At 39.9% G+C, this 9540-nt stretch overlaps 1 pseudogene; it reads left to right on the top strand.

Moving 5' to 3' along the window:
* The first annotated feature begins 6998 nt into the window (after positions 1-6998).
* LOC128110393 (immunoglobulin heavy variable 3-74-like) lies at positions 6999-7602 on the top strand (annotated as a pseudogene).
* The last annotated feature ends 1938 nt before the right edge of the window (positions 7603-9540 follow it).

Raw genomic sequence — 9540 nt, 5'->3', positions numbered from 1 at the left:
GCATGGGGTATATGAATAGAAGGAAACATTCATTTATTATCCACTCATTATATAGGAAGCATTTTGTATACTTTCTCTAGCATGAAAATAATATACACTTATGATGAAAATTTAAAAGTTACGGGAGTGTATACAATCCATGGTGATATTATTTTTAATTTTTTCTCCCATCAGAGTAGTTTCTAAAATTTTTATTTATATTTGCATGTATGTACTTATAGCTTCCTGTTCTGGTTTGTCGATAATGTGTTCAACATTCAACCTCACAAATTTAAAGTAATTCATTTTTGCTTAGAATATCTTAAAATTCTTACCACTGGAAAAAAATATGTAGTGAAATAATTCAATCAATTAGTTTAAGTGAAAAGGGAGATCTTTATAGAAGATAATATTGCTATAAAATCATAATGATCTTTAAAAAATCTATTCTAAAATTATAAAGGTCTTATGATTTACTGGATGTATTAAAATGTACCCACAATCTTAAAAAAAAAAAGAATGGAGTCAAACAATGATAAAAAAATGAATTGTCAGGACCTCCCTTTCTTAGAAAAGTTAGTACATACAGAGCCACTGTGGTGTCATATGACCAAGAAACAACAGAATGCAGGGATTAACATTGTATTATGCCAGAATTTGAAAAAACAACTGCTGCAGCTTTAGCCTGAGGGTTTGTCTTGGGCAATCTTACCATTAAGAGTTAATAATACACTGACTGGGACATGGCATTATGCCTAGGTTGTCTAGAAGATTTTATTTTGGTCTAGGGTTCTTGCAGCTACAAAAGCTATCACCTTGAAAACAGACTGTCATTTGCCTCTAGATTATTAAAACTTGGGTTATATGGCTAATGAGTAAAACTGATAACTTTACCAAGGATGTCAAAATGTGAGGGAAAATGATTTGAAATGATAACTCTTTTCTGTCATAGTTTATTAATGATGACTAGATGATGAGCAAAATGAAGTGAAACACATGTCCCAAAACAAATTTATATGATCTATATTTTGGAACATCATGAATGTATCCCTGGTTTCTAAATTCTATATGAATAAAGAAGTACTTTGGCTGTCAGTCAGTCAGGCTGAACGATTCTCAGGACCACCATGGTCTGGCTCACCTCCTTCCCTCACCAACTCCCTACATCCTCTGCTACGACTGGTCCCATCAAGGATGGCTCCATCAGAGTAGAACACCCATGCAGAGATGCATTTCCTCTCTGTCCATCTCTCCTAAAAATGAAACTAAGATGTGTCCTATGTCTGATTTCTCTTGTTGCAACACCTGCATCCACCCATCTTCAGACCTGCCCTCATCCAGAGCTGGACTATTGTAATCACCCTACCTAGAAAATCAAAATCACACAATTTTCCATTGTTATCTGAATCCATCATGGATCACACTGGGTCTTTGAGGTGAAATCTCATCACTGACAGAGCAAGCTCATTTCTCAAAGAGCCAAAGAATTTCCAACCTTACTTTTTGCAGAGTTCCCCTTACCCTGCAAAATAATAAGCATATCTGTCTTATTTACTTTTCTATTTGCTGTGATAAAACACAATGATCACAGCATTAAAGAGAAATCAGTTAATTAGGCTTACAGCCTCAGAGTCTCTGCGTGGATGATGGCTGAATAAAGAGAGGTCGATGGAGCAGCTGCTGAGGTCTCACAACTTGATTTATAATCCGGAAGCAGAAGTCCCTAAAATAGCATGAGTCTTTAGAATCCTCAAAAAAATTCCCAAATGACAAACTTTCTCCAACAAGTCCACACATTCTAATCCTTCCTAAACAGTTCTACCAAGTGTGAACCAAGTATTCAAACCTATGAGACTGTGTGGGGGGTGTTCTGGGGGGGGAGGGCATTCTCTTTCAAAGTAACACAGCCACAGTCCCTGAATGGACTGCAGTTTGGGCACTTAGTAAACTATGAGCAGTATGTTGGCTGGAAGAGTAGGGGACAGTTCTTCTCATGGACAGAAGGACCTGAGACACAATGTTAGCTTAATGAAGGAGGGTTGAGGCAGGTGGACCTAGATCTGTTCATAAAAAGTGCTTTTTATCAGATTTGATGGTCCTCAGTGTGTATAGGAGGAAGTCCCTCAATAATCAACTTATGGGAGCTGGAAGATGCTATTTTATGATGAGATCATATTACAGAGACAGGATTATATTAAAGAACCTGAAGTTGACAGCAGAGGTTAGCTAGCTCTCCAAAAGGTCTGTTTCAGTATCCTGCTTTGTTTAAGAATAACAACAACAATGACCTTTGGCATGTCCATTCCTAAATGTGCTGTCTTTTTCACACCCCTCCCTTCAGTGCTCATGGATCTATGCAGAGGAGGTGGTATAATGATTGTCAGAATCACAATTTGTGAACAACATCAAGGAAACCTTGAAACTGTTTTTTAGAAAACAGCATGGCAGATACATGAACTCACAGAGACTGTGACAACATGAACTGTCACTAGCCAGGAAAGAGGACCAACAGGCAGCATTGGAACTCATAGAACATGGCTTGGTGGTCAGCAAAGCTTCCTCAAGTGAGCCTTGAAGAGACAGAACCCCAAGAACTACATATCCACAGGACCTCATGCTGTTATTGAGCAGAGCTCTGCTTACTGCTTTCATGGCCACCATGTCCCTCCTAATCTATGAGTTGTATGAAAACTCAAAGGGGGTTTCTAGCACCTCACTGTGCAGTGTGACTTGTACTTACAATAACAATGGTTGACTTTTTCCAACCATTGCTACTGGAGCAGATTAATGATTCAACCACCACACTTAGAAAGTATTTAGACATGTTGATTGCTTGTAAAGTTATGTTAAGATGTTTTTGTTAATGCCTTTCATGTAGAAAATCCTGGCTTTAAAGTTAAGAAAGTGAGACTTTTAAGAGGTGAGTGAGGGAATTGTTGAGGTCAAAAAACAAGAACAAAGGCAGTTGATTATTACTATCTGACATGCCTTTCTTGCTAGGATAAGATGGGGATCAAAGGAGATTTTTTAATTCCTTGTACCCATTTCTTCCCTCAGCTTTCTGATAAGATTTAATTTAAAAAAACTGTTGATGAGTGGATATATACCAGGGGGATTTAAAGTAGAAATGAGTTATTGTTTTCACATATAAAAGTTTTCATTTGTGATCCTTTTAAGATTTTTTTTGTAAGATTGCCTTTTGCAATAAATAACAAAATGATTGATCATTTCTTTGTAATTGCAAAGTGTCGCCTTCAGGTAAAAGAACTAGGTGAAAAACAAACCTTGCTTACTTAAACATTATTAATCTATAACAAGTTGCTTGGATGTGGATGTATGTGGATATTTGAGGAAAATTTGTTTTTCACCTGTTATAGATAACATGATAAATCATATAAGGGCAATGATAAAAATACTCTTTTTTAACCTGTATTCATTATAATTATTCACTTGAAAAATATAAAGAAGTCATGTTGTAATATTTATAACCTCTGAAAGATTTTGCTGAGGTATATAAACAGGAAAGGAAATAATAAAGATAGAATAATATAGAGAGACCCTGAAGAAGTGTCTCTGTGTGTTTTTCCCTCTTTCACTGGCCCAGAGACTTAAATTTTACTCCTTTACTTAAAAAATCAAAACAACTCTGAGATACCATCTTACACATCTCAGAATGGCTAAGATCAAAAGCACTGCCGACAGCTTAAGTTGGAGAGGATTTTGAGCAAAGGGAACACTCCTCCACTGTTGGTGGGAGTGCAAATTTTACAGCCACTTTGGAAATCAATATGGAAGTTTCTCAGAAAATTGGGATTCAATCTTCCATAAGACCCAGGTATACCACTCTTGGGCACATAACCAAGGAATGCTCAATCATACCACAGGGACACATGCTCAACTATGTTCACAGCAGCATTATTCATAATAGCCAGAACCTGGAAAAAACCTAGATGCCCTTCAATTGAAGAATTGATTTAAAAAATGTGATATGTATACACAATGGAGTACTACTAAGCAGAGAAAAATATGACATCATGAAAGTTGCAAGTAAATGAATGAAACTAGAAAATATCATCGTGAGTGCAGTAACACAGACTCAGAAGGACAAACCGTGTATGTACCCACTCATATGTGGATACTAGATGTAAAGCAAAGGATAACCAGACAACAACCCACAATTCTAGAGGAGCTAGCTACCAAGGACGACCCAAAGAGGGATGCATGGATTGCCTTGGGAAAGGTAAATAGTTGAGATCTTCATGATTAAACTGGGAATGAGGAGTGGAGAGTGGAGGGTAGGGGATGGGGTATGAGAACATAGGGAAATGGGATTGGCAACCTGGACCTGGGATAGAGTGGGACAGCAATGAAAGAGATACCATGATAGAGGGAGATATCATGGGAATAGAGAGAAATCCAGTGCTAGGGAGGTTGCAAGGAATCCCCAAGGATGACCCCAGGTTGGACCTCTAGAAATAGTGGACAGGGTGTCTGAACTGAACTGGCTTGCCCCAGTGATCAGGTCATTGAACACCCTAACTGTCATCACAGAGCTTCTCTCTGATGACTGATGGAAGCAGATGCAGAGATCCACAGCCAAGCACCAGGCAAACTCCAGAGTATAAATGAGTATAAATAAAATGAAAGGGAGAGTATAAATAAAATGAAAGGGAGTTCCCAAAATCATGATTGGAAGTGGGCACAAGTCTCACTGTAAGCAATGAAGCCATACACTTTTGATAGCACTGGGAGAAAGTCAGTTTTCTATAGTGGAGTGACCACAGGTATGTCAACCACACTACAGGCAAGGTCCCACAATCAGGAGTTTGACAAAACATCGTGGACTGCATTGGATTTTTTTGTGGTTTTCCTATTTCTGTTTTTACTGCTAAGTGAGAGATAGAACATGAAAGTGGAAAGATGGAGAAGTAGTGAAAAATCCGTAAAGTGTTAATATAGAAATACTTTAAAAAATTAAATTAAACTAACAAAACAAAACAACAAACATGCTCATGTGCTCAGGACACATGTACTCTCAATTCAGTAATCATATTCATGTATCTGTTCAAACATAATCTTGAGAACATACAGTAGATATCAACAATGAATTTCCACATTATCACTTTTGTTAAGCATTTGGTTTTTAAAAGTCATTATTTAGCAAATAATTATTTCATATATCAATTAGTTATCTTCTGTTTAATTTTTTTTTAATTTATTTTGCAATACAATTCAGTTCTACATATCAGCCACGGATTCCCTTGTTCTCCCCCCTCCCGTCCCCCTCACCTTCCCCCCAAACCCCCCCCCATTCCCATCTCCTCCAGGGCAAAGCCTTCCCCACAGACTGAAGTCAACCTGGTAGACTCAGTCCAGGTAGGTCTAGTCCCCTCCTCCCAGGCCGAGCCAAACAATCCTGCATAGGCCCCAGGTTTCAAACAGCCAGCTCATGCAATGAGCACAAGATCTGGTCCCACTGCCTGGATGCCTCCCAAACAGATCAAGCCAATCAACTGTCTCACCCATTCAGAGGGCCTGATCCAGTGGGGACCCCTCAGCCATTGGTTCATAGTTCATGTGTTTCCATTCATTTGGCTATTTGTCCCTGTGCTTTATCCAACCTTGGTCTCAACAATTCTCGCTCATATAAACCCTCCTCATTCTCGCTAATTGGACTCCCAGAGATCCACCCGGGGCCTAGTCATGGATCTCTGCATCCAATTCTGTTTAATTTTTGAGCAAAGTGTGGAAATAGAAATGCAACCAATTAACATGCTGTCTCATCATTATTTCTGGTTCAAAATTGTAGTTTGTGCAATTAAACATATTTGAAATACAAATCCCACCTTTGTCATCTCTACTGCAAAACTGGGACCTGTAATCTTCGATATCACCTCCTCTTCCCACCTCAGCCTCTGTGAATCAGAGCAATGCTCTCCATTGGGGGATGTCCACCTTTTCATACTCCATGTAACTCAGGTCAGGCAGCATATGTCTACCTGTGCCTGGGTTATCTCATTTGGTGTAACTTACTGAGGTACAATCTGTTCTCTCGCATGTGCAGGACATTTGGAAATCAAATGCTGAGCTACACATGAAAGTTCAGCTTACCAGTCTCTCCATTTCTAGTGAACGAATAGGTAGATGTGCAGGGAGATGAGAACTAACATGGGTATTAACACAAGAATTTCACACTCTTAGAAACACAAAAATCTGGACAAGGCCTCTCAAGTTTCCTAGATGAACACTGGAATTCAATTGTGTCACATGATCTCATCACAGAAAGGGAGTTCTCCCATCGCCCATGCTGGGATTACTTGCCCAGCCTTGATGCAGGGAGAGGAGATTAGCCCTACCTCAACTTGATATGCCAGGCATTGTTGACACCCAATGTGTAGCCTGCACCTTTCTGTATAGAGAAGTGGATGATGGTAGACGAGAGGCTGGGGAGGGAAAGGCAAGAGAGGAGGGAGTGGAGACTGTGGTTGGTTTATAAAATAAATGAAAAATGAATTAATAAATAAAATGAAAGGGAGTTTCCAAAATCATGAGTCAACAACACTTAGCAGAGAAACTGACTAAGGCAGTGCTAAGTACATCAGTGTTGAAGTCCACACAGTAAAACAGGAGAGCTCCAGAGCATGTCACAAAGCAGTGTCTACTAAGAGGACATGGAGAATTGGGCTGAAATTAACCATAAATGCATCTTTTGTTTATGAGTATCAAAAGAAATAGATGATACTAAGTGTGCGCCAAGAAAAAATAACTTAGTATCATATACAAAATTTTCCTACCATTATCTTTATTACCAGACTCCCTCAGCACATTTAGAAAATAGAACATGCCATCTCTCAGCGCCAGCTACAAAACTTGTCATATAGCAAGAAGACATGCAAATAAGGCCTCTCTCTTCTCTTGAAAACCAGGCCAGCACTGACCCTAGAGCTCAGGCAAAAGCGATCAGCCCTGGATTACAAGGTCTCCTCACTCAGTGATCAGCACTGAACACAGACCACACCATGGATTTGGGGCTGATGTGGGTTTTCTTGTTGCTCTTTTAAAAGGTAATTTATGGAGAAACAGAGATACTGAGTGTGTTAGTGGACATGACCAGAAATCATAGTGAGTCTTTAAGGCAGTATACTAACAGGATTCTCTGTTTTTGCAGGTGTCCACTGTGAAGTGCAACTGGTGGAGTCTGGGGGTGGCCTGATACAGCCTGGGGGATCCCTGAGACTCTCCTGTTCAGCCTCTGGATTCACATTCAGTGACTACTGGATGGACTGGATCAGACAGACTCCAGAGAAGGGGTTTGAGTGGGTTGGAGAAATTAGTCAAGGTGGTGGTAGCATAAACTATGCACCATCCCTAAAGGACCGATTCACCATCTCCAGAGACAATGCCAAGAACACTCTGTACCTGCAAATGAGCAGTGTGAGATCTGAAGACACTGCCACTTATTACTGTGCTAGAGACACAGTGAAGGGACTTAAGTGTAAACTCAGACATAAACCTCACTGTGAGGCTGCTTTTGGCCACCAGGGGGCGCACAGAACACAGAAAACAGGTTCACCCCCAAGAGTTTATGCAGACAAGATTAGATTAAGTACTTCTCTCGGGTAGCTGGGCGGCACCTTTTCTTACATTTTCCCTGAAATTCTCTCTACATACATGTTCTGAAGGGATCCAATGTCCTCAAAACATTGCATGTTCTCCTTCTATTATTTAAAAAAATTGAGACATAATATCCCATGAACCAAATGCCAACTGACAGCTTTGAGAACATGAAGTACTCTACTTCTGTCACTGGAATTACATGGTAAGGAAACCCATGGACATTCCTGATTCTTCTCATATTCCAGGCAGAGTTTTGGTCAGAATTCTTGAGTATAATAGCACAGAGGTTTAGGGGGAAACCAAGATGAGGATGTGGCCAAGATCATCAGATCACAAACCCTAGTAGGTCTGAAACCTCCCCTCCTCTCGCTAAGGACTGTGCACTTCAGGTACAAATGCAACCCAGCTATGGTTTTAGCTAATTCAGTTTATTACTCCGTGACTTTCATCTCTGTTGATCATGTAAAATTGTAGAAACTGATCATTTTTAAAAAACATCATGAGAGCCGGGCGGTGGTGGCGCACGCCTTTAATCCCAGCACTCGGGAGGCAGAGCCAGGCGGATCTCTGTGAGTTCGAGGCCAGCCTGGGCTACCAAGTGAGTTCCAGGAGAGGTGCAAAGCTACACAGAGAAACCCTGTCTCGGAAAAAAAAAAAAAAAAAAAAAAAAAAAAAAAAAAAAAAAAAAAAAAAAAAAAAAACATCATGAGAAGTGAAATATCCCTACCTAAACAATCAAAAGCATACAATTTCCCATTGTCATCAGAATCCATCATAGACACCCTTCCCTTCACTGTTCATGGATCAATGCAAAAGAGGGGGTATAATAATTGCCCAAATCACAATTTGTGGACAACATCAAGGAAACCATGTTTTTAGAACACAACATGTACATATGAACTCATAGAGACTGTTGTTAGAATTCTGCTTTCACTCCAGCTGCATGACTGCACATGCATAATTCAGGAGTTAAGTAGAAGGTTTTACATCTTATGTCATCAGTTTGCGCTGGTGATCACGTATGTGTGGTCTCACAATCTGTGCATGTGTGGTGTGGCTCTGTAAACCCATCTCTGTCTTAAAGAGCCATGACTCAGACCCCACTCTCTCTCTCTCTCTCTCTCTCTCTCTCTCTCTCTCTCTCTCTCTCTCTCTCTCTCTCTCTCTCTGTTCTGTTGCCCCTCCACACACACACCATCTTTCTCTTTGTCCTCTGCATTTGCTCTTTCCCAGGCCTGGTTCTTCTCCCCTCACTTCCTCCTAATAGAACTCTCTGCTACCAGGTAGTGTGGCCATAGTTCATGACCTTTTCACCAGGCTGTAACCAGCACAGTCAATCATTCATTTCAACTGTGACAACATGAATTGTCAAGAGCCAGGGAAGAGGACCAACAGGCAGCATTGGAACTCATAGACATGGCTTGTTTGGCAGCAAAGCTTCCTCAAGTGAGCACAGCTCTGCTTATTGCCATCATGGCCACCATGTCTCTCCTCATCTATGAGTTGTATGAAAACTCAAAGGTGGTTTCTAGCACCTCACTGTGCAGTGTGACTTGTACTTATAATAATAGTAGTTGACTTTTCCAACCATTGCTACTGGAGCAGATTAATGATTCAACAACCACCCTTGGAAAGTATTTAGACATGTAGATTATTAGGAAGGTTAGGTTAAGAGGTTTTTGTTAATGGTTTTGATGTAGAAAATCTTGGGAAAATTTTAAAGTTTGAAAAGTCACACTTTTAATAGTTGAGTGAAAGACTTGTTGAAATCAAGAAACAAAAAGAAAAGGTAGCCTGTTATTACTAGCTAACATGCCTTTCTTGCTAGGACAAGTTGGAGACCAAAGACGATTTTAATTCCTTTTACGCATTTCCGCCCTCAGGTTCCTGATATGATTTAACACAGAAATGACTGATTGTTTTAATATATAAAAGTTTGATTTG

The sequence above is a fragment of the Peromyscus californicus genome, unplaced genomic scaffold (assembly GCF_007827085.1).
Source record: "Peromyscus californicus insignis strain IS unplaced genomic scaffold, ASM782708v3 Scaffold_15__1_contigs__length_86483966, whole genome shotgun sequence".
Classification (NCBI taxonomy): Eukaryota; Metazoa; Chordata; class Mammalia; order Rodentia; family Cricetidae; genus Peromyscus; species Peromyscus californicus.
This window is presented reverse-complemented; position numbering and strand designations above follow the sequence as displayed.